We start from the raw sequence: 24,286 nt of genomic DNA, 5'->3' as shown, positions 1-24,286 counted from the left end.
CTGATTCCCCATCTCTGATTCCCCGCCTCTGATTCCCCGTGTTGATTCCCTGCCTCTGATTCCCCGCCTCTGATTCCCCATATCTGATACCCCGCCTCTGTTTTTCCGCCTCTGATTCCCTGCCTCTGATTCCCCATATCTGATTCCCCGCCTCTGATTCCCCAACTCTGATTCCCCGCCTCTGATTCCCCAGCTCTGAATCCCCGCCTCTGATTCCCCGCGTCTGATTCCCTGCCTCTGATTCCCCGCCTCTGATTCCCCATCTGTGATTCACAACCTCTGATGCCCCACCTCTGATTCCCCATATCTGATTCCCCGCCTCTGTTTCCCCGCCTCTGATTCCCCGCCTCTGATTCCCCATATCTGATTCCCCGCCTCTGATTGCCCACCTCTGATTCCCCGCGTCTGATTCCCTGCCTCTGATTCCCCGCCTCTGATTCCCCATCTCTGATTCACCACCTCTCATTCCCGGCCTCTGATTCCCCATCTCTGATTCCGCACATCCGATTCCCTGCCTATGATTCCCCACCTCTGATTCCCCGCCTCTGATTCCCCATATATGATTCCCTTCCTCTGTTTCCCCGCCTCTGATTCCCCACCTCGTTTTCCCCATATCTGATTCCCCGCCTCTGATTCCCCAACTCTAATACCCCGCCTCTGATTCCCCAGCTCTGATTCCCCGCCTCTGATTCCCCGCATCTGATTCCCGGCCTCTGATTCCCTGCTTCTGATTCTGATTCCCTGCCTCTGATTCCCCATCTCTGATTCCGCACATCTGATTCCTTGCCTCTGATTCCCCACCTCTGATTCCCCATATCTGATTCCCCGCCTGGGTTTCCCCGCCTCTGATTCCCCGCCTCTGTTTCCCAATATCTAAGTCCCCGCCTCTGATTCCCCAAATCTGATTCCCCACCTCTGATTCCCCAGCTCTGATTCCCCGCCTCTGATTCCCCGCATCTGATTCCCTGCATCTGATTCCAAGCCTCTGATTCCCTGCCTCTGATTCCCAACCTCTGATTCCCCACCTCTGATTCCCCATATCTGATTCCCCGCCTCTGTTTCCCCGCCTCGGATTCCCCGCCTCTGTTTCCTCATATCTGATTCCCGGCCTCTGATTCCCCGCCTCTGATTCCCCGCCTCTGATTCCCTGCCTCTGATTCCCCATCTCCGATTCCGCACATCTGATTCCCTTCCTCTGATTCCCCGCCTCTGATTCCCCGCCTCTGATTCCCTGCCTCTGATTCCCAACCTCGGATTCCCCACCTCTGATTCCCCATATCTGATTCCCCGCCTCTATTTCCCCGCCTCTGTTTCCCCGCCTCTGATTCCCCGCCTCTGTTTCCCTATATCTAATTCCCCACCTCTGATGCCCCAACTCTGATTCCCCGCCTCTGATTCCCCACATCTGATTCCCTGCCTCTGATTCCCCGCCTCTGATTCCCCATCTCTGATTCACCGCCTTTGATTCGCCACCTCTGATTCCCCATATCTGATTTCCCACCTCTGTTTCCCGGCCTCTGATTCCCCGCCTCTGATTCTCCATATCTCATTCCCCGCCTCTGAATCCCCATCTCTGATTCCCGGACTCTGATTCCCCACCTCTGATTCCCGGCCTCTTATTCCCAGCATCTGATTCCCGGCCTCTGATACCCGGCCTCTGATTCCCCGCTTCTGATTCTGATTCCCTGCCTCTGATTCCCCATCTCTGATTCCGCACATCTGATTCCCTGCCTCTGATTCCCCCCCTCTGATTCCCCATATCTGATTCCCCGCCTCTGTTTCCCCGCCTCTGATTCCCCGCCTCTGTTTCCCTATATCTAATTACCCACCTCTGATGCCCCAACTCTGATTCCCCGCCTCTGATTCCCCAGCTCTGATTCCCCGCCTCTGATTCCCCGCATCCGATTCCCAATATCTGATTCCCCGCCTCTGTTTCCCCGCCTCTGATTCCCCGCCTCTGTTTTCCCATATCTGATTCCCCGCCTCTGATTCCCAATTATGATTCCCCGCCTCTGATTCCCCAGCTCTGATTCCCTGCGTCTGATTCCCTGCGTTCTATTCCCTGCCTCTGATTCCCCGCCTGTGATTCCCCATCACTGATTCACCACCTCTGATTCCCCACCTCTGATTCCCCATATCTAATTCCCCGCCTCTGTTTGCCCGCCTCTGATTCCCCGCCTCTGTTTCCCCATATCTGATTCCCCGTCTCTGAATCCCCAACTCTGATTCCCTGCCTCTGATTACCCAGCTCTGATTCCCCGCCTTTGATTCCCCCCGTCTGATTCCCAGCCTCTGAATCCCCGTGTCTGATTTCCTGCCTCTGATTCCCCGCCTCTGATTCCCCATCTCTGATTCCTCTGATTCCCCACATCTGATTCCCCATCTCTGATTCCGCACATCCGATTCCCTGCCTCTGATTCCCCAACTCTGATTCCCCACCTCTGATTCCCCAGCTCTGATTCCCCGCCTCAGATTCCCCGCGTCTGATTCCCTGCCTCTGAATCCCCGCCTCTGATTCCCCATCTCTGATTCCCCACCTTTGATTCCCCGTGTCTGATTCCCTGCCTCTGATTCCCCGCCTCTGAATCCCAGCCTCTGATTCCCCATATCTGATTCCCCGCCTCTGATTCCCTGCCTCTGATTCCACAGCTCTGATTCCCCGCCTTTGATTCCCCCCGTCTGATTCCCAGCCTCTGAATCACCGTGTCTGATTTCCTGCCTCTGATTCCCCGCCTCTGATTCCCCATCTCTGATTCACCGCCTCTGATTCCCCATCTCTGATTCCCCACCTCTGATTCCCCGTGTCTGATTCCCCGTGTCTGATTCCCTGCCTCTGATTCCACGCCTCTGATTCCCCATATCTGATGCCCTGCCACTGATTCCCCGCCTCTGATTCCCCATCTCTGATTCACCACCTCTGATTCCCGGCCTCTGATTGCTCACCTCTGATTCCCCGCCTCTGATTCGCCAGCTATGATTCCCCCCCTCTGATTCCCCGCGTCTGATTCCCCGCCTCTGATTCCCCAACTCTAATACCCCGCCTCTGATTCCCCAGCTCTGATTCCCCTCCTCTGATTCCCCGCATCTGATTCCCTGCCTCTGATTCCCCGCCTCTGATTCCAGGCCTCTGATTCCCAACCTCTGATTCCCCACCTCTGATTCCCCATATCTGATTCCCCGCCTCTGTTTCACCGCCTCTGATTCCCCGCCTCTGTTTCCCCATATCTGATTCCCCGCATCTGATTCCCCAACTCTGATTCCCCGCCTGTGATTCCCCAGCTCTAATTCCCCGCCTCTGATCCCCCATATCTGATTCCCATCCTCTGATTGCCCACCTCTGATTCCCCGCCTCTGATTCGCCAGCTCTGATTCCCCGCCTCTGATTCCCCGCATCTGATTCCCTGCCTCTGATTCCCCGCCTCTGATTCCCCATCTCTGATTCCCCGCCTGTGATTCCCCAGCTCTGATTCCCAGCCTCTGATTCCCCGTGTTTGATCCCCTGCCTCTGATTACCTTCCTCTGATTCCCGGCCTCTGATACCCCGCTTCTGATTCTGATTCCCTGCCTCTGATTCCCCATCTCTGATTCACCACATCTAATTCCCTGCCTCTGATTCCACGCCCCTGATTCCCCACCTCTGATTCCCCATATCTGAATCCCCGCCTCTGTTTCCACGCCTCTGATTCCCTGCCTCTGATTCCCAACCTCTGATTCCCCACCCCTGATTCCCCATATCTGATTCCCCGCCTCTGTTTCCCTGCCTCTGATTCTCCGCCCCTGTTTCCCCATATCTGATTCCCCGCCTCTGATTCCCCAACTCTGATTCCCCACCTCTGATTCCCCAGCTCTGATTCCCCGCCTCTGATTCCCCGTGTTTGATTCATTGCCTCTGATTCCCCGCCTCTGATTCCCCATCTCTGATTCACCGCCTTTGATTCGACACCTCTGATTCCCCATATCTGATTCCCCACCTCTGTTACCCCGCCTCTGATTCCCCGCCTCTGATTCCCCATATATCATTCCCCGCCTCTGAATCCCCATCTCTGATTCCCGGACTCTGATTCCCCACCTCTGATTCCCGGCCTCTTATTCCCGGCATCTGAATCCCGGCCTCTGATTCCCGGCCTCTGATTCCCCGCTTCTGATTCTGATTCCCTGCCTCTGATTCCCCATCTCTGATTCTGCACATCTGATTCCCTGCCTCTGATTCCCCACCTCTGATTCCCCATATCTGATTCCCCACCTCTGTTTCCCCGCCTCTGATTCCCCACCTCTGTTTCCCCATATCTAATTCCCCACCTCTGATGCCCCAACTCTGATACCCCGCCTCTGATTCCCCAGCTCTGATTCCCCGCCTCTGATTCCCCGCATCCGATTCCCCATATCTGATTCCCCGCCTCTGTTTCCCCGCCTTTGATTCCCCGCCTCTGTTTCCCCATATCTGATTCCCCGCCTCTGATTCACAACTATGATTCCCCGCCTCTGGTTCCCCAGCTCTGATTCCCCGCCTCTGATTCCCCGCGTTCTATTCCCTGCCTCTGATTCCCCGCCTGTGATTCCCCATCTCTGATTCACCACCTCTGATTCCCCACCTCTGATTCCCCATATCTAATTGCCCGCCGATGTTTGCCCGCCTCTGATTCCCCGCCTCTGTTTCCCCATATCTGATTCCCCGTGTCTGATTCCCTGCCTCTGATTCCCCGCCTCTTATTCCCCGCCTCTGATTCCCTGCCACTGATTCCCTGCCCCTGATACCCCACCTCTGATTCCCCATATCTAATTCCCTGCCTCTGTTTCCCCGCCTCTGATTCCCCGCCTCTGATTCCCCGCCTCTGATTCCCCATCTCTGATTCCCCACCTCTGATTCCCCGTGTCTGATTCCCTGCCTCTGATTCCCCGCCTCTGAATCCCAGCCTCTGATTCCCCATATCTGATTCCCCGCCTCTGATTCCCTGCCTCTGATTCCCCAGCTCTGATTCCCCGCCTTTGATTCCCCCCGTCTGATTCCCAGCCTCTGAATCCCCGTGTCTGATTTCCTGCCTCTGATTCCCCGCCTCTGATTCCCCATCTCTGATTCACCGCCTCTGATTCCCCATCTCTGATTCCCCACCTCTGATTCCCCGTGTCTGATTCCCCGTGTCTGATTCCCTGCCTCTGATTCCACGCCTCTGATTCCCCATATCTGATTCCCTGCCACTGATTCCCCGCCTCTGATTCCCCATCTCTGATTCACCACCTCTGATTCCCGGCCTCTGATTGCCCACCTCTGATTCCCCGCCTCTGATTCGCCAGCTATGATTCCCCTCCTCTGATTCCCCGCATCTGATTCCCTGCCTCTCATTCCCCGCCTCTGATTCCAGGCCTCTGATTCCCAACCTCTGATTCCCCACCTCTGATTCCTCATATCTGATTCCCCGCCTCTGATTCCCCAACTCTGATTCCCCGCCTTTGATTCCCCAGCTCTAATTCCCCGCCTCTGATTCCCCATATCTGATTCCCATCCTCTGATTGCCCACCTCTGATTCCCCGCCTCTGATTCGCCAGCTCTGATTCCCCGCCTCTGATTCCCCGCATCTGATTCCCTGCCTCTGATTCCCCGCCTCTGATTCCCCATCTCTGATTCCCCGCCTGTGATTCCCCAGCTCTGATTCCCAGCCTCTGATTCCCCGTGTTTGATCCCCTGCCTCTGATTACCTTCCTCTGATTCCCGGCCTCTGATACCCCGCTTCTGATTCTGATTCCCTGCCTCTGATTCCCCATCTCTGATTCACCACATCTAATTCCCTGCCTCTGATTCCACGCCCCTGATTCCCCACCTCTGATTCCCCATATCTGAATCCCCGCCTCTGTTTCCACGCCTCTGATTCCCTGCCTCTGATTCCCAACCTCTGATTCCCCAACCCTGATTCCCCATATCTGATTCCCCGCCTCTGTTTCCCTGCCTCTGATTCTCCGCCCCTGTTTCCCCATATCTGATTCCCCGCCTCTGATTCCCCAACTCTGATTCCCCACCTCTGATTCCCCAGCTCTGATTCCCCGCCTCTGATTCCCCGTGTTTGATTCATTGCCTCTGATTCCCCGCCTCTGATTCCCCATCTCTGATTCACCGCCTTTGATTCGACACCTCTGATTCCCCATATCTGATTCCCCACCTCTGTTACCCCGCCTCTGATTCCCCGCCTCTGATTCCCCATATATCATTCCCCGCCTCTGAATCCCCATCTCTGATTCCCGGACTCTGATTCCCCACCTCTGATTCCCGGCCTCATATTCCCGGCATCTGAATCCCGGCCTCTGATTCCCGGCCTCTGATTCCCCGCTTCTGATTCTGATTCCCTGCCTCTGATTCCCCATCTCTGATTCCGCACATCTGATTCCCTGCCTCTGATTCCCCACCTCTGATTCCCCATATCTGATTCCCCACCTCTGTTTCCCTGCCTCTGATTCCCCGCCTCTGTTTCCCCATATCTAATTCCCCACCTCTGATGCCCCAACTCTGATACCCCGCCTCTGATTCCCCAGCTCTGATTCCCCGCCTCTGATTCCCCGCATCCGATTCCCCATATCTGATTCCCCGCCTCTGTTTCCCCGCCTTTGATTCCCCGCCTCTGTTTCCCCATATCTGATTCCCCGCCTCTGATTCCCAACTATGATTCCCCGCCTCTGATTCCCCAGCTCTGATTCCCCGCCTCTGATTCCCCGCGTTCTATTCCCTGCCTCTGATTCCCCGCCTGTGATTCCCCATCTCTGATTCACCACCTCTGATTCCCCACCTCTGATTCCCCATATCTAATTCCCCGCCTCTGTTTGCCCGCCTCTGATTCCCCGCCTCTGTTTCCCCATATCTGATTCCCCGTGTCTGATTCCCTGCCTCTGATTCCCCGCCTCAGATTCCCCGCCTCTGATTCCCTGCCACTGATTCCCTGCCCCTGATACCCCACCTCTGATTCCCCATATCTAATTCCCTGCCTCTGTTTCCCCGCCTCTGATTCCCCGCCTCTGATTCCCCGCCTCTGATTCCCCGCCTCTGATTCCCCAACTCTGATTCCCCGCCTCTGATTCCCCAGCTCTGATACCCGCCTCTGATTCCCCGCGTCTGTTTCCCCGCCTCTGATTCCCTGCCTCTGTTTCCCCATATCTAAGTCCCCGACTCTGATTCCCCAACTCTGATTCCCCACCTCTGATTCCCCAGCTCTGATTCCCCGCCTCTGATTCCCCAGCTCTGATTCCCTGCCTCTGATTCCCCGCGTTCTATTCGCTGCCTCTGATTCCCCTCCTGTGATTCCCCATCTCTGATTCACCACCTCTGATTCCCCACCTCTGATTCCCCATATCTAATTCCCCGCCTCTGCTTGCCCGCCTCTCATTCCCCGCCTCTGTTTCCCCATATCTGATTCCCCGCCTCTGAATCCCCAACTCTGATTCCCTGCCTCTGATTCACCAGCTCTGATTCCCCGCCTTTGATTCCCCCCGACTGATTCCCAGCCTCTGAATCCCCGTCTGATTTCTTGCCTCTGATTCCCCGCCTCTGATTCCCCATCTCTGATTCACTGCCTCTGATTCCCCACATCTGATACCCCATCTCTGATTCCGCACAACCGATTCCCTGCCTCTGATTCCCCGACTCTGATTCCACACCTCTGATTCCCCAGCTCTGTTTCCCCACCTCTGATTCCCCGCGTCTGATTCCCTGCCTGTGATTCCCCGCCTCTGATTCCCCATCTCTGATTCCCCACCTCTGATTCCCCGCCCCTGATTCCCCACCTCTGATTCCCCATATCTTATTCCCCGCCTCTGTTTCCCCCCCTCTGATTCCCAGCCTCTGATTCCCCATATCTGATTCCCCGCCTCTGATTCCCCATATCTGATTCCCCGCCTCTATTTCCCCATATCTGCTTCGCCGCCTCTGATTCCCCAACTCTGATTCCCCGCCTCTGATTCCCCAGCTCTGATTTCCCGCCTCTGATTCCCGGCATCCGATTCCCTGCCTCTGATTCCCCGCCTCTGATTCCCCATCTCTGATTCCCCGCCTCTGATTCCCCGTGTTGATTCCCTGCCTCTGATTCCCCGCCTCTGATTCCCCATATCTGATACCCCGCCTCTGTTTTCCCGCCTCTGATTCCCTGCCTCTGATTCCCCATATCTGATTCCCCGCCTCTGATTCCCCAACTCTGATTCCCCGCCTCTGATTCCCCAGCTCTGAATCCCCGCCTCTGATTCCCCGCGTCTGATTCCCTGCCTCTGATTCCCCGCCTCTGATTCCCCATCTGTGATTCACAACCTCTGATGCCCCACCTCTGATTCCCCATATCTGATTCCCCGCCTCTGTTTCCCCGCCTCTGATTCCCCGCCTCTGATTCCCCATATCTGATTCCCCGCCTCTGATTGCCCACCTCTGATTCCCCGCGTCTGATTCCCTGCCTCTGATTCCCCGCCTCTGATTCCCCATCTCTGATTCACCACCTCTCATTCCCGGCCTCTGATTCCCCATCTCTGATTCCGCACATCCGATTCCCTGCCTATGATTCCCCACCTCTGATTCCCCGCCTCTGATTCCCCATATATGATTCCCTGCCTCTGTTTCCCCGCCTCTGATTCCCCACCTCGTTTTCCCCATATCTGATTCCCCGCCTCTGATTCCCCAACTCTAATACCCCGCCTCTGATTCCCCAGCTCTGATTCCCCGCCTCTGATTCCCCGCATCTGATTCCCTGCCGCTGATTCCCCGCCTCTGATTCCGGCCTCTGATTCCCGGCCTCTGATTCCCTGCTTCTGATTCTGATTCCCTGCCTCTGATTCCCCATCTCTGATTCCGCACATCTGATTCCTTGCCTCTGATTCCCCACCTCTGATTCCCCATATCTGATTCCCCGCCTGGGTTTCCCCGCCTCTGATTCCCCGCCTCTGTTTCCCAATATCTAAGTCCCCGCCTCTGATTCCCCAAATCTGATTCCCCACCTCTGATTCCCCAGCTCTGATTCCCCGCCTCTGATTCCCCGCATCTGATTCCCTGCATCTGATTCCAAGCCTCTGATTCCCTGCCTCTGATTCCCAACCTCTGATTCCCCACCTCTGATTCCCCATATCTGATTCCCCGCCTCTGTTTCCCCGCCTCGGATTCCCCGCCTCTGTTTCCTCATATCTGATTCCCGGCCTCTGATTCCCCGCCTCTGATTCCCCGCCTCTGATTCCCTGCCTCTGATTCCCCATCTCCGATTCCGCACATCTGATTCCCTTCCTCTGATTCCCCGCCTCTGATTCCCCGCCTCTGATTCCCTGCCTCTGATTCCCAACCTCGGATTCCCCACCTCTGATTCCCCATATCTGATTCCCCGCCTCTATTTCCCCGCCTCTGTTTCCCCGCCTCTGATTCCCCGCCTCTGTTTCCCTATATCTAATTCCCCACCTCTGATGCCCCAACTCTGATTCCCCGCCTCTGATTCCCCGCATCTGATTCCCTGCCTCTGATTCCCCGCCTCTGATTCCCCATCTCTTATTCACCGCCTTTGATTCGCCACCTCTGATTCCCCATATCTGATTTCCCACCTCTGTTTCCCGGCCTCTGATTCCCCGCCTCTGATTCTCCATATCTCATTCCCCGCCTCTGAATCCCCATCTCTGATTCCCGGACTCTGATTCCCCACCTCTGATTCCCGGCCTCTTATTCCCAGCATCTGATTCCCGGCCTCTGATACCCGGCCTCTGATTCCCCGCTTCTGATTCTGATTCCCTGCCTCTGATTCCCCATCTCTGATTCCGCACATCTGATTCCCTGCCTCTGATTCCCCCCCTCTGATTCCCCATATCTGATTCCCCGCCTCTGTTTCCCCGCCTCTGATTCCCCGCCTCTGTTTCCCTATATCTAATTCCCCACCTCTGATGCCCCAACTCTGATTCCCCGCCTCTGATTCCCCAGCTCTGATTCCCCGCCTCTGATTCCCCGCATCCGATTCCCAATATCTGATTCCCCGCCTCTGTTTCCCCGCCTCTGATTCCCCGCCTCTGTTTTCCCATATCTGATTCCCCGCCTCTGATTCCCAATTATGATTCCCCGCCTCTGATTCCCCAGCTCTGATTCCCTGCGTCTGATTCCCTGCGTTCTATTCCCTGCCTCTGATTCCCCGCCTGTGATTCCCCATCACTGATTCACCACCTCTGATTCCCCACCTCTGATTCCCCATATCTAATTCCCCGCCTCTGTTTGCCCGCCTCTGATTCCCCGCCTCTGTTTCCCCATATCTGATTCCCCGTCTCTGAATCCCCAACTCTGATTCCCTGCCTCTGATTACCCAGCTCTGATTCCCCGCCTTTGATTCCCCCCGTCTGATTCCCAGCCTCTGAATCCCCGTGTCTGATTTCCTGCCTCTGATTCCCCGCCTCTGATTCCCCATCTCTGATTCCTCTGATTCCCCACATCTGATTCCCCATCTCTGATTCCGCACATCCGATTCCCTGCCTCTGATTCCCCAACTCTGATTCCCCACCTCTGATTCCCCAGCTCTGATTCCCCGCCTCAGATTCCCCGCATCTGATTCCCTGCCTCTGAATCCCCGCCTCTGATTCCCCATCTCTGATTCCCCACCTTTGATTCCCCGTGTCTGATTCCCTGCCTCTGATTCCCCGCCTCTGAATCCCAGCCTCTGATTCCCCATATCTGATTCCCCGCCTCTGATTCCCTGCCTCTGATTCCACAGCTCTGATTCCCCGCCTTTGATTCCCCCCGTCTGATTCCCAGCCTCTGAATCACCGTGTCTGATTTCCTGCCTCTGATTCCCCGCCTCTGATTCCCCATCTCTGATTCACCGCCTCTAATTCCCCATCTCTGATTCCCCACCTCTGATTCCCCGTGTCTGATTCCCCGTGTCTGATTCCCTGCCTCTGATTCCACGCCTCTGATTCCCCATATCTGATGCCCTGCCACTGATTCCCCGCCTCTGATTCCCCAACTCTGATTCACCACCTCTGATTCCCGGCCTCTGATTGCTCACCTCTGATTCCCCGCCTCTGATTCGCCAGCTATGATTCCCCCCCTCTGATTCCCCGCGTCTGATTCCCCGCCTCTGATTCCCCAACTCTAATACCCCGCCTCTGATTCCCCAGCTCTGATTCCCCTCCTCTGATTCCCCGCATCTGATTCCCTGCCTCTGATTCCCCGCCTCTGATTCCAGGCCTCTGATTCCCAACCTCTGATTCCCCACCTCTGATTCCCCATATCTGATTCCCCGCCTCTGTTTCCCTGCCTCTGATTCTCCGCCCTTGTTTCCCCATATCTGATTCCCCGCCTCTGATTCCCCAACTCTGATTCCCCACCTCTGATTCCCCAGCTCTGATTCCCCGCCTCTGATTCCCCGTGTTTGATTCATTGCCTCTGATTCCCCGCCTCTGATTCCCCATCTCTGATTCACCGCCTTTGATTCGACACCTCTGATTCCCCATATCTGATTCCCCACCTCTGTTACCCCGCCTCTGATTCCCCGCCTCTGATTCCCCATATATCATTCCCCGCCTCTGAATCCCCATCTCTGATTCCCGGACTCTGATTCCCCACCTCTGATTCCCGGCCTCTTATTCCCGGCATCTGAATCCCGGCCTCTGATTCCCGGCCTCTGATTCCCCGCTTCTGATTCTGATTCCCTGCCTCTGATTCCCCATCTCTGATTCCGCACATCTGATTCCCTGCCTCTGATTCCCCACCTCTGATTCCCCATATCTGATTCCCCACCTCTGTTTCCCTGCCTCTGATTCCCCGCCTCTGTTTCCCCATATCTAATTCCCCACCTCTGATGCCCCAACTCTGATACCCCGCCTCTGATTCCCCAGCTCTGATTCCCCGCCTCTGATTCCCCGCATCCGATTCCCCATATCTGATTCCCCGCCTCTGTTTCCCCGCCTTTGATTCCCCGCCTTTGTTTCCCCATATCTGATTCCCCGCCTCTGATTCCCAACTATGATTCCCCGCCTCTGATTCCCCAGCTCTGATTCCCCGCCTCTGATTCCCCGCGTTCTATTCCCTGCCTCTGATTCCCCGCCTGTGATTCCCCATCTCTGATTCACCACCTCTGATTCCCCACCTCTGATTCCCCATATCTAATTTCCCGCCTCTGTTTGCCCGCCTCTGATTCCCCGCCTCTGTTTCCCCATATCTGATTCCCCGTGTCTGATTCCCTGCCTCTGATTCCCCGCCTCAGATTCCCCGCCTCTGATTCCCTGCCACTGATTCCCTGCCCCTGATACCCCACCTCTGATTCCCCATATCTAATTCCCTGCCTCTGTTTCCCCGCCTCTGATTCCCCGCCTCTGATTCCCCGCCTCTGATTCCCCGCCTCTGATTCCCCAACTCTGATTCCCCGCCTCTGATTCCCCAGCTCTGATACCCGCCTCTGATTCCCCGCGTCTGTTTCCCCGCCTCTGATTCCCTGCCTCTGTTTCCCCATATCTAAGTCCCCGACTCTGATTCCCCAACTCTGATTCCCCGCCTCTGATTCCCCAGCTCTGATTCCCTGCCTCTGATTCCCCGCGTTCTATTCGCTGCCTCTGATTCCCCTCCTGTGATTCCCCATCTCTGATTCACCACCTCTGATTCCCCACCTCTGATTCCCCATATCTAATTCCCCGCCTCTGCTTGCCCGCCTCTCATTCCCCGCCTCTGTTTCCCCATATCTGATTCCCCGCCTCTGAATCCCCAACTCTGATTCCCTGCCTCTGATTCACCAGCTCTGATTCCCCGCCTTTGATTCCCCCCGACTGATTCCCAGCCTCTGAATCCCCGTCTGATTTCTTGCCTCTGATTCCCCGCCTCTGATTCCCCATCTCTGATTCACTGCCTCTGATTCCCCACATCTGATACCCCATCTCTGATTCCGCACAACCGATTCCCTGCCTCTGATTCCCCGACTCTGATTCCACACCTCTGATTCCCCAGCTCTGATTCCCCACCTCTGATTCCCCGCGTCTGATTCCCTGCCTGTGATTCCCCGCCTCTGATTCCCCATCTCTGATTCCCCACCTCTGATTCCCCGTGTCTGATTCCCTTCCTTTGATTCCCCGCCTCTGATTCCCCGCCTCTGATTCCCTGCCACTGATTCCCCGCCCCTGATTCCCCACCTCTGATTCCCCATATCTTATTCCCCGCCTCTGTTTCCCCCCCTCTGATTCCCAGCCTCTGATTCCCCATATCTGATTCCCCGCCTCTGATTCCCCATATCTGATTCCCCGCCTCTATTTCCCCATATCTGCTTCGCCGCCTCTGATTCCCCAACTCTGATTCCCCGCCTCTGATTCCCCAGCTCTGATTTCCCGCCTCTGATTCCCGGCATCCGATTCCCTGCCTCTGATTCCCCGCCTCTGATTCCCCATCTCTGATTCCCCGCCTCTGATTCCCCGTGTTGATTCCCTGCCTCTGATTCCCCGCCTCTGATTCCCCATATCTGATACCCCGCCTCTGTTTTCCCGCCTCTGATTCCCTGCCTCTGATTCCCCATATCTGATTCCCCGCCTCTGATTCCCCAACTCTGATTCCCCGCCTCTGATTCCCCAGCTCTGAATCCCCGCCTCTGATTCCCCGCGTCTGATTCCCTGCCTCTGATTCCCCGCCTCTGATTCCCCATCTGTGATTCACAACCTCTGATGCCCCACCTCTGATTCCCCATATCTGATTCCCCGCCTCTGTTTCCCCGCCTCTGATTCCCCGCCTCTGATTCCCCATATCTGATTCCCCGCCTCTGATTGCCCACCTCTGATTCCCCGCGTCTGATTCCCTGCCTCTGATTCCCCGCCTCTGATTCCCCATCTCTGATTCACCACCTCTCATTCCCGGCCTCTGATTCCCCATCTCTGATTCCGCACATCCGATTCCCTGCCTATGATTCCCCACCTCTGATTCCCCGCCTCTGATTCCCCATATATGATTCCCTGCCTCTGTTTCCCCGCCTCTGATTCCCCACCTCGTTTTCCCCATATCTGATTCCCCGCCTCTGATTCCCCAACTCTAATACCCCGCCTCTGATTCCCCAGCTCTGATTCCCCGCCTCTGATTCCCCGCATCTGATTCCCTGCCGCTGATTCCCCGCCTCTGATTCCGGCCTCTGATTCCCGGCCTCTGATTCCCTGCTTCTGATTCTGATTCCCTGCCTCTGATTCCCCATCTCTGATTCCGCACATCTGATTCCTTGCCTCTGATTCCCCACCTCTGATTCCCCATATCTGATTCCCCGCCTGGGTTTCCCCGCCTCTGATTCCCCGCCTCTGTTTCCCAATATCTAAGTCCCCGCCTCTGATTCCCCAAATCTGATTCCCCACCTCTGATTCCCCAGCTCTGATTCCCCGCCTCTGATTCCCCGCATCTGATTCCCTGCATCTGATTCCAAGCCTCTGATTCCCTGCCTCTGATTCCCAACCTCTGATTCCCCACCTCTGATTCCCCATATCTGATTCCCCGCCTCTGTTTCCCCGCCTCGGATTCCCCGCCTCTGTTTCCTCATATCTGATTCCCGGCCTCTGATTCCCCGCCTCTGATTCCCCGCCTCTGATTCCCTGCCTCTGATTCCCCATCTCCGATTCCGCACATCTGATTCCCTTCCTCTGATTCCCCGCCTCTGATTCCCCGCCTCTGATTCCCTGCCTCTGATTCCCAACCTCGGATTCCCCACCTCTGATTCCCCATATCTGATTCCCCGCCTCTATTTCCCCGCCTCTGTTTCCCCGCCTCTGATTCCCCGCCTCTGTTTCCCTATATCTAATTCCCCACCTCTGATGCCCCAACTCTGATTCCCCGCCTCTGATTCCCCGCATCTGATTCCCTGCCTCTGATTCCCCGCCTCTGATTCCCCATCTCTGATTCACCGCCTTTGATTCGCCACCTCTGATTCCCCATATCTGATTTCCCACCTCTGTTTCCCGGCCTCTGATTCCCCGCCTCTGATTCTCCATATCTCATTCCCCGCCTCTGAATCCCCATCTCTGATTCCCGGACTCTGATTCCCCACCTCTGATTCCCGGCCTCTTATTCCCAGCATCTGATTCCCGGCCTCTGATACCCGGCCTCTGATTCCCCGCTTCTGATTCTGATTCCCTGCCTCTGATTCCCCATCTCTGATTCCGCACATCTGATTCCCTGCCTCTGATTCCCCCCCTCTGATTCCCCATATCTGATTCCCCGCCTCTGTTTCCCCGCCTCTGATTCCCCGCCTCTGTTTCCCTATATCTAATTCCCCACCTCTGATGCCCCAACTCTGATTCCCCGCCTCTGATTCCCCAGCTCTGATTCCCCGCCTCTGATTCCCCGCATCCGATTCCCAATATCTGATTCCCCGCCTCTGTTTCCCCGCCTCTGATTCCCCGCCTCTGTTTTCCCATATCTGATTCCCCGCCTCTGATTCCCAATTATGATTCCCCGCCTCTGATTCCCCAGCTCTGATTCCCTGCGTCTGATTCCCTGCGTTCTATTCCCTGCCTCTGATTCCCCGCCTGTGATTCCCCATCACTGATTCACCACCTCTGATTCCCCACCTCTGATTCCCCATATCTAATTCCCCGCCTCTGTTTGCCCGCCTCTGATTCCCCGCCTCTGTTTCCCCATATCTGATTCCCCGTCTCTGAATCCCCAACTCTGATTCCCTGCCTCTGATTACCCAGCTCTGATTCCCCGCCTTTGATTCCCCCCGTCTGATTCCCAGCCTCTGAATCCCCGTGTCTGATTTCCTGCCTCTGATTCCCCGCCTCTGATTCCCCATCTCTGATTCCTCTGATTCCCCACATCTGATTCCCCATCTCTGATTCCGCACATCCGATTCCCTGCCTCTGATTCCCCAACTCTGATTCCCCACCTCTGATTCGCCAGCTCTGATTCCCCTCCTCAGATTCCCCGCGTCTGATTCCCTGCCTCTGAATCCCCGCCTCTGATTCCCCATCTCTGATTCCCCACCTTTGATTCCCCGTGTCTGATTCCCTGCCTCTGATTCCCCGCCTCTGAATCCCAGCCTCTGATTCCCCATATCTGATTCCCCGCCTCTGATTCCCTGCCTCTGATTCCACAGCTCTGATTCCCCGCCTTTGATTCCCCCCGTCTGATTCCCAGCCTCTGAATCACCGTGTCTGATTTCCTGCCTCTGATTCCCCGCCTCTGATTCCCCATCTCTGATTCACCGCCTCTAATTCCCCATCTCTGATTCCCCACCTCTGATTCCCCGTGTCTGATTCCCCGTGTCTGATTCCCTGCCTCTGATTCCACGCCTCTGATTCCCCATATCTGATGCCCTGCCACTGATTCCCCGCCTCTGATTCCCCATCTCTGATTCACCACCTCTGATTCCCGGCCTCTGATTGCTCACCTCTGATTCCCCGCCTCTGATTCGCCAGCTATGATTCCCCCCCTCTGATTCCCCGCGTCTGATTCCCCGCCTCTGATTCCCCAACTCTAATACCCCGCCTCTGATTCCCCAGCTCTGATTCCCCTCCTCTGATTCCCCGCATCTGATTCCCTGCCTCTGATTCCCCGCCTCTGATTCCAGGCCTCTGATTCCCAACCTCTGATTCCCCACCTCTGATTCCCCATATCTGATTCCCCGCCTCTGTTTCACCGCCTCTGATTCCCCGCCTCTGTTTCCCCATATCTGATTCCCCGCATCTGATTCCCCAACTCTGATTCCCCGCCTGTGATTCCCCAGCTCTAATTCCCCGCCTCTGATTCCCCATATCTGATTCCCATCCTCTGATTGCCCAACTCTGATTCCCCGCCTCTGATTCGCCAGCTCTGATTCCCCGCCTCGGATTCCCCGCATCTGATTCCCTGCCTCTGATTCCCCGCCTCTGATTCCCCATCTCTGATTCCCCGCCTGTGATTCCCCAGCTCTGATTCCCAGCCTCTGATTCCCCGTGTTTGATCCCCTGCCTCTGATTACCTTCCTCTGATTCCCGGCCTCTGATACCCCGCTTCTGATTCTGATTCCCTGCCTCTGATTCCCCATCTCTGATTCACCACATCTAATTCCCTGCCTCTGATTCCACGCCCCTGATTCCCCACCTCTGATTCCCCATATCTGAATCCCCGCCTCTGTTTCCACGCCTCTGATTCCCTGCCTCTGATTCCCAACCTCTGATTCCCCACCCCTGATTCCCCATATCTGATTCCCCGCCTCTGTTTCCCTGCCTCTGATTCTCCGCCCCTGTTTCCCCATATCTGATTCCCCGCCTCTGATTCCCCAACTCTGATTCCCCACCTCTGATTCCCCAGCTCTGATTCCCCGCCTCTGATTCCCCGTGTTTGATTCATTGCCTCTGATTCCCCGCCTCTGAATCCCCAACTCTGATTCCCTGCCACTGATTCACCAGCTCTGATTCCCCGCCTTTGATTCCCCCCGACTGATTCCCAGCCTCTGAATCCCCGTCTGATTTCTTGCCTCTGATTCCCCGCCTCTGATTCCCCATCTCTGATTCACTGCCTCTGATTCCCCACATCTGATACCCCATCTCTGATTCCGCACAACCGATTCCCTGCCTCTGATTCCCCGACTCTGATTCCACACCTCTGATTCCCCAGCTCTGATTCCCCACCTCTGATTCCCCGCGTCTGATTCCCTGCCTGTGATTCCCCGCCTCTGATTCCCCATCTCTGATTCCCCACCTCTGATTCCCCGTGTCTGATTCCCTTCCTTTGATTCCCCGCCTCTGATTCCCCGCCTCTGATTCCCTGCCACTGATTCCCCGCCCCTGATTCCCCACCTCTGATTCCCCATATCTTATTCCCCGCCTCTGTTTCCCCCCCTCTGATTCCCAGCCTCTGATTCCCCATATCTGATTCCCCGCCTCTGATTCCCCATATCTGATTCCCCGCCTCTATTTCCCCATATCTGCTTCGCCGCCTCTGATTCCCCAACTCTGATTCCCCGCCTCTGATTCCCCAGCTCTGATTTCCCGCCTCTGATTCCCGGCATCCGATTCCCTGCCTCTGATTCCCCGCCTCTGATTCCCCATCTCTGATTCCCCGCCTCTGATTCCCCGTGTTGATTCCCTGCCTCTGATTCCCCGCCTCTGATTCCCCATATCTGATACCCCGCCTCTGTTTTCCCGCCTCTGATTCCCTGCCTCTGATTCCCCATATCTGATTCCCCGCCTCTGATTCCCCAACTCTGATTCCCCGCCTCTGATTCCCCAGCTCTGAATCCCCGCCTCTGATTCCACGCGTCTGATTCCCTGCCTCTGATTCCCCGCCTCTGATTCCCCATCTGTGATTCACAACCTCTGATGCCCCACCTCTGATTCCCCATATCTGATTCCCCGCCTCTGTTTCCCCGCCTCTGATTCCCCGCCTCTGATTCCCCATATCTGATTCCCCGCCTCTGATTGCCCACCTCTGATTCCCCGCGTCTGATTCCCTGCCTCTGATTCCCCGCCTCTGATTCCCCATCTCTGATTCACCACCTCTCATTCCCGGCCTCTGATTCCCCATCTCTGATTCCGCACATCCGATTCCCTGCCTATGATTCCCCACCTCTGATTCCCCGCCTCTGATTCCCCATATATGATTCCCTGCCTCTGTTTCCCCGCCTCTGATTCCCCACCTCGTTTTCCCCATATCTGATTCCCCGCCTCTGATTCCCCAACTCTAATACCCCGCCTCTGATTCCCCAGCTCTGATTCCCCGCCTCTGATTCCCCGCATCTGATTCCCTGCCGCTGATTCCCCGCCTCTGATTCCGGCCTCTGATTCCCGGCCTCTGATTCCCTGCTTCTGATTCTGATTCCCTGCCTCTGATTCCCCATCTCTGATTCCGCACATCTGATTCCTTGCCTCTGATTCCCCACCTCTGATTCCCCATATCTGATTCCCCGCCTGGGTTTCCCCGCCTCTGATTCCCCGCCTCTGTTTCCCAATATCTAAGTCCCCGCCTCTGATTCCCCAAATCTGATTCCCCACCTCTGATTCCCCAGCTCTGATTCCCCGCCTCTGATTCCCCGCATCTGATTCCCTGCATCTGATTCCAAGCCTCTGATTCCCTGCCTCTGATTCCCAACCTCTGATTCCCCACCTCTGATTCCCCATATCTGATTCCCCGCCTCTGTTTCCCCGCCTCGGATTCCCCGCCTCTGTTTCCTCATATCTGATTCCCGGCCTCTGATTCCCCGCCTCTGATTCCCCGCCTCTGATTCCCTGCCTCTGATTCCCCATCTCCGATTCCGCACATCTGATTCCCTTCCTCTGATTCCCCGCCTCTGATTCCCCGCCTCTGATTCCCTGCCTCTGATTCCCAACCTCGGATTCCCCACCTCTGATTCCCCATATCTGATTCCCCGCCTCTATTTCCCCGCCTCTGTTTCCCCGCCTCTGATTCCCCGCCTCTGTTTCCCTATATCTAATTCCCCACCTCTGATGCCCCAACTCTGATTCCCCGCCTCTGATTCCCCGCATCTGATTCCCTGCCTCTGATTCCCCGCCTCTGATTCCCCATCTCTGATTCACCGCCTTTGATTCGCCACCTCTGATTCCCCATATCTGATTTCCCACCTCTGTTTCCCGGCCTCTGATTCCCCGCCTCTGATTCTCCATATCTCATTCCCCGCCTCTGAATCCCCATCTCTGATTCCCGGACTCTGATTCCCCACCTCTGATTCCCGGCCTCTTATTCCCAGCATCTGATTCCCGGCCTCTGATACCCGGCCTCTGATTCCCCGCTTCTGATTCTGATTCCCTGCCTCTGATTCCCCATCTCTGATTCCGCACATCTGATTCCCTGCCTCTGATTCCCCCCCTCTGATTCCCCATATCTGATTCCCCGCCTCTGTTTCCCCGCCTCTGATTCCCCGCCTCTGTTTCCCTATATCTAATTCCCCACCTCTGATGCCCCAACTCTGATTCCCCGCCTCTGATTCCCCAGCTCTGATTCCCCGCCTCTGATTCCCCGCATCCGATTCCCAATATCTGATTCCCCGCCTCTGTTTCCCCGCCTCTGATTCCCCGCCTCTGTTTTCCCATATCTGATTCCCCGCCTCTGATTCCCAATTATGATTCCCCGCCTCTGATTCCCCAGCTCTGATTCCCTGCGTCTGATTCCCTGCGTTCTATTCCCTGCCTCTGATTCCCCGCCTGTGATTCCCCATCACTGATTCACCACCTCTGATTCCCCACCTCTGATTCCCCATATCTAATTCCCCGCCTCTGTTTGCCCGCCTCTGATTCCCCGCCTCTGTTTCCCCATATCTGATTCCCCGTCTCTGAATCCCCAACTCTGATTCCCTGCCTCTGATTACCCAGCTCTGATTCCCCGCCTTTGATTCCCCCCGTCTGATTCCCAGCCTCTGAATCCCCGTGTCTGATTTCCTGCCTCTGATTCCCCGCCTCTGATTCCCCATCTCTGATTCCTCTGATTCCCCACATCTGATTCCCCATCTCTGATTCCGCACATCCGATTCCCTGCCTCTGATTCCCCAACTCTGATTCCCCACCTCTGATTCCCCAGCTCTGATTCCCCTCCTCAGATTCCCCGCGTCTGATTCCCTGCCTCTGAATCCCCGCCTCTGATTCCCCATCTCTGATTCCCCACCTTTGATTCCCCGTGTCTGATTCCCTGCCTCTGATTCCCCGCCTCTGAATCCCAGCCTCTGATTCCCCATATCTGATTCCCCGCCTCTGATTCCCTGCCTCTGATTCCACAGCTCTGATTCCCCGCCTTTGATTCCCCCCGTCTGATTCCCAGCCTCTGAATCACCGTGTCTGATTTCCTGCCTCTGATTCCCCGCCTCTGATTCCCCATCTCTGATTCACCGCCTCTAATTCCCCATCTCTGATTCCCCACCTCTGATTCCCCGTGTCTGATTCCCCGTGTCTGATTCCCTGCCTCTGATTCCACGCCTCTGATTCCCCATATCTGATGCCCTGCCACTGATTCCCCGCCTCTGATTCCCCATCTCTGATTCACCACCTCTGATTCCCGGCCTCTGATTGCTCACCTCTGATTCCCCGCCTCTGATTCGCCAGCTATGATTCCCCCCCTCTGATTCCCCGCGTCTGATTCCCCGCCTCTGATTCCCCAACTCTAATACCCCGCCTCTGATTCCCCAGCTCTGATTCCCCTCCTCTGATTCCCCGCATCTGATTCCCTGCCTCTGATTCCCCGCCTCTGATTCCAGGCCTCTGATTCCCAACCTCTGATTCCCCACCTCTGATTCCCCATATCTGATTCCCCGCCTCTGTTTCACCGCCTCTGATTCCCCGCCTCTGTTTCCCCATATCTGATTCCCCGCATCTGATTCCCCAACTCTGATTCCCCGCCTGTGATTCCCCAGCTCTAATTCCCCGCCTCTGATTCCCCATATCTGATTCCCATCCTCTGATTGCCCACCTCTGATTCCCCGCCTCTGATTCGCCAGCTCTGATTCCCCGCCTCGGATTCCCCGCATCTGATTCCCTGCCTCTGATTCCCCGCCTCTGATTCCCCATCTCTGATTCCCCGCCTGTGATTCCCCAGCTCTGATTCCCAGCCTCTGATTCCCCGTGTTTGATCCCCTGCCTCTGATTACCTTCCTCTGATTCCCGGCCTCTGATACCCCGCTTCTGATTCTGATTCCCTGCCTCTGATTCCCCATCTCTGATTCACCACATCTAATTCCCTGCCTCTGATTCCACGCCCCTGATTCCCCACCTCTGATTCCCCATATCTGAATCCCCGCCTCTGTTTCCACGCCTCTGATTCCCTGCCTCTGATTCCCAACCTCTGATTCCCCACCCCTGATTCCCCATATCTGATTCCCCGCCTCTGTTTCCCTGCCTCTGATTCTCCGCCCCTGTTTCCCCATATCTGATTCCCCGCCTCTGATTCCCCAACTCTGATTCCCCACCTCTGATTCCCCAGCTCTGATTCCCCGCCTCTGATTCCCCGTGTTTGATTCATTGCCTCTGATTCCCCGCCTCTGATTCCCCATCTCTGATTCACCGCCTTTGATTCGACACCTCTGATTCCCCATATCTGATTCCCCACCTCTGTTACCCCGCCTCTGATTCCCCGCCTCTGATTCCCCATATATCATTCCCCGCCTCTGAATCCCCATCTCTGATTCCCGGACTCTGATTCCCCACCTCTGATTCCCGGCCTCTTATTCCCGGCATCTGAATCCCGGCCTCTGATTCCCGGCCTCTGATTCCCCGCTTCTGATTCTGATTCCCTGCCTCTGATTCCCCATCTCTGATTCTGCACATCTGATTCCCTGCCTCTGATTCCCCACCTCTGATTCCCCATATCTGATTCCCCACCTCTGTTTCCCCGCCTCTGATTCCCCGCCTCTGTTTCCCCATATCTAATTCCCCACCTCTGATGCCCCAACTCTGATACCCCGCCTCTGATTCCCCAGCTCTGATTCCCCGCCTCTGATTCCCCGCATCCGATTCCCCATATCTGATTCCCCGCCTCTGTTTCCCCGCCTTTGATTCCCCGCCTCTGTTTCCCCATATCTGATTCCCCGCCTCTGATTCACAACTATGATTCCCCGCCTCTGGTTCCCCAGCTCTGATTCCCCGCCTCTGATTCCCCGCGTTCTATTCCCTGCCTCTGATTCCCCGCCTGTGATTCCCCATCTCTGATTCACCACCTCTGATTCCCCACCTCTGATTCCCCATATCTAATTGCCCGCCGATGTTTGCCCGCCTCTGATTCCCCGCCTCTGTTTCCCCATATCTGATTCCCCGTGTCTGATTCCCTGCCTCTGATTCCCCGCCTCTTATTCCCCGCCTCTGATTCCCTGCCACTGATTCCCTGCCCCTGATACCCCACCTCTGATTCCCCATATCTAATTCCCTGCCTCTGTTTCCCCGCCTCTGATTCCCCGCCTCTGATTCCCCGCCTCTGATTCCCCATCTCTGATTCCCCACCTCTGATTCCCCGTGTCTGATTCCCTGCCTCTGATTCCCCGCCTCTGAATCCCAGCCTCTGATTCCCCATATCTGATTCCCCGCCTCTGATTTCCTGCCTCTGATTCCCCAGCTCTGATTCCCCGCCTTTGATTCCCCCCGTCTGATTCCCAGCCTCTGAATCCCCGTGTCTGATTTCCTGCCTCTGATTCCCCGCCTCTGATTCCCCATCTCTGATTCACCGCCTCTGATTCCCCATTTCTGATTCCCCACCTCTGATTCCCCGTGTCTGATTCCCCGTGTCTGATTCCCTGCCTCTGATTCCACGCCTCTGATTCCCCATATCTGATTCCCTGCCACTGATTCCCCGCCTCTGATTCCCCATCTCTGATTCACCACCTCTGATTCCCGGCCTCTGATTGCCCACCTCTGATTCCCCGCCTCTGATTCGCCAGCTATGATTCCCCCCCTCTGATTCCCCGCGTCTGATACCCCGCCTCTGATTCCCCAACTCTAATACCCCGCCTCTGATTCCCCAGCTCTGATTCCCCTCCTCTGATTCCCCGCATCTGATTCCCTGCCTCTGATTCCCCGCCTCTGATTCCAGGCCTCTGATTCCCAACCTCTGATTCCCCACCTCTGATTCCTCATATCTGATTCCCCGCCTCTGTTTCACCACCTCTGATTCCCCGCCTCTGTTTCCCGATATCTGATTCCCCGACTCTGATTCCCCAACTCTGATTCCCCGCCTGTGATTCCCCAGCTCTAATTCCCCGCCTCTGATTCCCCATATCTGATTCCCATCCTCTGATTGCCCACCTCTGATTCCCCGCCTCTGATTCGCCAGCTCTGATTCCCCGCCTCTGATTCCCCGCATCTGATTCCCTGCCTCTGATTCCCCGCCTCTGATTCCCCATCTCTGATTCCCCGCCTGTGATTCCCCAGCTCTGATTCCCAGCCTCTGATTCCCCGTGTTTGATCCCCTGCCTCTGATTACCTTCCTCTGATTCCCGGCCTCTGATACCCCGCTTCTGATTCTGATTCCCTGCCTCTGATTCCCCATCTCTGATTCACCACATCTAATTCCCTGCCTCTGATTCCACGCCCCTGATTCCCCACCTCTGATTCCCCATATCTGAATCCCCGCCTCTGTTTCCACGCCTCTGATTCCCTGCCTCTGATTCCCAACCTCTGATTCCCCAAACCTGATTCCCCATATCTGATTCCCCGCCTCTGTTTCCCTGCCTCTGATTCTCCGCCCCTGTTTCCCCATATCTGATTCCCCGCCTCTGATTCCCCAACTCTGATTCCCCACCTCTGATTCCCCAGCTCTGATTCCCCGCCTCTGATTCCCCGTGTTTGATTCATTGCCTCTGATTCCCCGCCTCTGATTCCCCATCTCTGATTCACCGCCTTTGATTCGACACCTCTGATTCCCCATATCTGATTC

Source organism: Narcine bancroftii, chromosome 4 (genome assembly GCF_036971445.1).
Source record: "Narcine bancroftii isolate sNarBan1 chromosome 4, sNarBan1.hap1, whole genome shotgun sequence".
NCBI lineage: Eukaryota > Metazoa > Chordata > Chondrichthyes > Torpediniformes > Narcinidae > Narcine > Narcine bancroftii.
This window is presented reverse-complemented; position numbering follows the sequence as displayed.